At 37.9% G+C, this 5078-nt stretch overlaps 1 pseudogene; it reads right to left on the reverse strand.

The window, feature by feature from the left end:
* Positions 1-2446: 2446 nt before the first annotated feature.
* On the reverse strand, positions 2447-4578 carry LOC115165161 (selenoprotein M-like; annotated as a pseudogene).
* Between the last annotated feature and the right edge of the window lie 500 nt (positions 4579-5078).

Below are 5078 nucleotides of genomic sequence, written 5' to 3' on the forward strand. Positions count from 1 at the left end.
AGTTAACCAGACGGCAGTGTCTGCTAATTAGATTATCAGAGTGGAGAGAGGAGGGATGACAGGGGGATTAGTGCCCTAGACAGACATAACTGCGTGGTGGCTGTGGCTCTGCACTCAGTACCTTGTTAGTGTTTTAATACATGGGAATAGATGTATGATGTCAACCAAGTTTTCAAATGTCAAATTGAACATTCCTTGGGAAAAAAATAACAATAGATAAAACCCATCAATAGAGACAATTTTCCCAGCCATATCATTTGGTTCCTTGGAAGTTGTAGGAACATATGTTTTTGGTTTCTTATTGATTGTGGGAACGAAGCCATATGTTCCTGACTGGTAAAACTGAACGTTTTTTTTATGTTCTGAGAAGAAATTAAAAGTTAATTTTTAGGTTGCAGAGGGGCTCAGAACATTTTACTCTGGTTGCTTGAAATTTTTCCTGGGAGGTTTTATTAACGCCCTGAGAATGGAAATGATTGCTACTTTCAATTTTTTTTAAATAACTTCCTTAAAACATTCACTGAATGTTTCAATAAAACACCATCTTATTTTAGGTTAACTGTTTTTATCTCAAATAGGACACATGGAAATTAATGTATTTTTTATTGTGACACAGCATCAGTGAGATTTGAACCTATAATCTTCTGTTCTCTATTGATGGAATTATTCCACTGCGCCACCAGGATGGAGCTAACATGTTTTTTTACACATACAAGGCTGTTCATTTTAGTTTATTCAAACAGACCCAATTTCAAAGAAAACAAGCACTCATTAAGATCAGGTATGCCCAATTAGTGGCCGCGGCCAACACACCTGAACACACTTTACAAGATAAAGGATAGAGTTTTGTTGATTATGAGAACGGAATGGATATGTTTTTAAATAAGATTCTTAGAATGTTCTTTGAACGTTATAAAAGTTTTATTGTGTTTTTTTTATGGAAAGTGTTCTTAACGTTACCGGAACAATTTGAGAACATGACTTTAAATAGAACAATGAGAACCTGTAGGGGCCTCCCGAGTGGCGCAGCGGTCTAAGGCACTGCAGTGCTTGAGGTGTCATGAGAAAGCGGTATAAGGCACTGCAGTGCTTGGATATCATGAGAAAGCAGTATGCATTTTTTATTTAAACCTGTAGGAAAGATTATGCTGAAATTCCCACAGAAGAACATTGTTTCTTAGCATTCTTAGAACAATTTGAGAACATTACTTTAAATAGAACCATGAGGAAAGCTTTAGGAAACGTATTGCTCAAGTACGGAAATTCCCACAAGAAGAACGTTGTTTCTTAGCGTTCTAGAACCATGAATAAACATTCCCAATGTCAAACCAGTTGGAGAATGTTCCTAGAACATTCCCAAAATAAAAATGAAATATACCATGTTTGAACTTTCAGGAAACGTTCTGTTAAAGTAATAAAATACTAAGAAATACATGTGCTGAGAATGTTCTAAAGCCAAGCAGCTATCTTGCACCATTCCCAGAAAGTTGTGGGAAGGTTGTATGCAAAATAACCATAGGACTACCACACATTCACCAAGCTCTATGAAACATGTGGTTCTCAGAACATTAAGTGCTTGTTGTGAATCCCCTGTAATTAATATAAGGATTAAGACAGGTTATATTTTAAATCAACATCACACATATTTGCTACACTAACTTATATCAATCGTCACCTGTTGAAACTTTGCTCTATGACTTTAATGAGATGTAGATAAACCATGTTTTGATGGAAGATAGTGTGGTAAGCATATCATTAGGAATTAGAATACTAGATGGACATGAACCTTCTTATGATGGTATAAAGGTCAGCCGTTTAGGTCAGGGAGTTGGTCAACCATGGTTTGCAAGTGCTGTGATAAGATATTGTGTAAAATAATGAATTTGAAGAATTTATCTGCACTGTATGTTTGTTAGCTAGTTTGCCTGCCAGTTTAAGAGGAATGATTCCATTCATTTTTCAAATGAACTGCCATTATTCCAATATTCCATTAAAACAATGCAGCAATAAACTGGCAGAAATCAGTTGGACTTGCAACAATTACTGATATTGTATCATATAATAGCACTCATAGCTTTCCAAGAAAACAACAATTGAGACATTTATGATCTGCTTACATATATATATTTTAGAGGCTATTTAGACAGAAAATTGGTCAACAACCCATATCAACTGTATATATAATTATATGACAATATTTTAGGTTGACAATAATTCTACTACACAATTTCTGATATATCACCTGCCTTACCTTTATTTACCTGCATAAGTAAAAGATGGATTATGTCAATTCTGCCGTTCACGCCAATTAGACTGGTTTGGATTTCTCCCTGGCCAATCTGGCTGCCATTTTCACCCCATTCTAACGTTGAGGGTTTATTACATAGTAATTTAATAGGATCTCTATAAAATGGTAGTAAGCCACAAAAAGTCAGTAAGAGAAACATTTTACGTAACTTGTGAAAACTTTTATTGACAAATTCATGATTCAATTAATGTTTAAATTACAGTGAGCCGGTGTGGTAGGGCTCTGCTTTGCTCAACTGCACAGTGTCTGTAGTCCTCAAACTGAGGCCTGGATTATGTTGTGGCCTTAGGGCCTCACTCATCATGTGTGACAGGGTGCAATGACAGAGTATGGCCACAAGGTGTCCCTGTGCTTACAACTCATCTCTGGGGGCACGCAGGGGAAAATACTGAAACTGCTCAGGCACCTCCTCTCCCTTCTGAGATCTATTGTAGAAACCCAGCAACTCCAGCAGACTGCTGATCTCATCCACCTTCATGTTCTTTACAGGGACAGTCTGATACAATACACACAAAATGTTTACATTCAGTACCGGCGGGGAAACCATAATGCAAGATTGAACAGGTTCAGAAAATATACAGCATCACTGTCATGCCTCTTTCTCTTTAACTGTTTCAAATCACACCTATATGTTCCTATTTTGTATTGTGTAATGTCTTCTTGCAATAGTTATGTATTCCTCTCTAATCTTGTCATGCTTGAGTCAAGGTCAGAAAATATATATTATTTACCCAACCATTTAGCTAATAATCTTTGTCTGAACTTTAGACGATATTGTAGCGATCTTAAAACAACACCCATCAAGAGGTTCTGACTTCTTAGCGTAAGAGTTAAGGTGTTGGCTATACAGTAGCTGGACCTGGGTTTGAGGCCTTGTCAGGCCTACCCCCACATCCACTACATTGGTGTCAGAAGTGGGATGAGGCCTTTGGTACTTGGTATAGAGAAGTGTGGGGACAAGCTCTCCCAAAGGAAGGAGCTAATGTAATGACCTTAACCCAACACCCAGCGACTTTGTTGAATGGTTTGTAGCTCTTGGCATAATGGTTAAAGTGTTGGCTTGACAGTCACTGGACCTGGGTTCAAATCCCAGTCAGAGTTACCCTCTGAATTTGCTACAATATGTAGCATCTTCAATGGGAATCATATCTTACCTGAACAACCTCATCCTTATCATTGTAGAAGATCAGAAGTGGATTCTTCTCCTCCCCTGTATCATATTCCAGATTGTGACTTCAACGGAAAGAAGTCTCAAGGAAAATATATGTAGGGCTGGTTTCCTGAGCCCAGATTATTCCTAGTCCTGGACAAAAACATCTATTTCAGTGAAGATTCTCCATTAAGCATGATTCTTTGTTGTTGTCCAGGACTAGGTTCACTCTCTGCCTGTAGGATACGGGGACACCAACAAATTCAAGAACAATCTACTTCTGGATATATTTCAAGTGAGATCAAACATCATTCAACATACTTGAATTCTGACACATGATGGTTTTGAACTTAGTTGGACCCACTTGTGGTTTGAGGCCAATTCAAGATGGCATAAAACTGGGTTGTCGCTAACACACATTTTCTTGTTTATCTGGAAGGTCATGAGAAACTACAAAAGGCTTTGGGTGGGTCAAGTTTTGAAATAAATTACATGAGGTACCATGTAACCATATGAGGTAATGCTAACATACTACAGTACAATGCAAACGATCTCCTGAGATATCATTAGAAAGCGACATAGTAACCATAATAAAATTATAATCTAGCCTCATAAATCTATTTAAGATCTACACAGAAACCAATAGAAGGATACTACAATGCCCATCGCTCCATGAGAAACATATAGAGCTCAGGCATCTTCTTGATGGCTCATCCAACCACACTTGTACCCTATGGGAAAAATGAACAGACAATGAGTATTTTTCATTCACAACCACCATGTCTAATCTGTTTCTCAGTTAGATCAAAGATAGTGAAGCCTTCATGTATAAACAATAAATATGTGTCTTCCTCCTAAGTAGAAAGTTTAGCAAAGGTATGCTCACAGTACAGAAGTAAATTCATTTCACAATTTTAATCACCACATCATTCACATTTAACTTACCTTAAGTATGCCCTTGGCTATTACAGGTCTCTCTTCAACGACAATATCTGTGACATTTTTTTCTGCCGTCATTCTTGTAGCAGAAAAGGCCAGCATGAGCAACAAAACAGCCCACATGTTTGAGTCTAAACCTTGCTTCTTGAGTCTTCAATGGAGTTATTCAACAACTGACACAGTAAACTACCTTTCGGGTGACCATGGACACGTGCTCAGGTTGGACTGAACCAGGTTGCAGGGCCAAGGGGGAAGAGGGTCTATTAGGAAAATGAGTAATCTTTTTAGTTTGGGTTTTCTTTTGGTTTATTCTCAATGACAGAAATTATGGGAAATGGTCACCAGATGGGCATAATACTTGTTCCACTTGAAATGGCTTGAACATAAATATAGATGTTAATGAAGACTTTCTATCAGTCTCTGTAGCAACCCTCGAGCGCACCTGCATCCTTATCACTTTTTCCCAGATCCGGGTGCTAGTGAAAACATACCTCATGGCACACTGCAGTGCATTTTCTTGAACTTGTTAAGCCTGTATGTATGACGGTAAAATACCTGCTAAACAGTGTGCAGTGAAACATAGTAAAACACTTTAGAATGTGACACTTTAGAACGTTTCTCTATTTCCCCACAGATGGAGCTACAGTAGAACAACAGTATGTCAGGTTGAAATAAATGGTC

The sequence above is a fragment of the Salmo trutta genome, chromosome 27 (assembly GCF_901001165.1).
Source record: "Salmo trutta chromosome 27, fSalTru1.1, whole genome shotgun sequence".
Taxonomy (NCBI): domain Eukaryota; kingdom Metazoa; phylum Chordata; class Actinopteri; order Salmoniformes; family Salmonidae; genus Salmo; species Salmo trutta.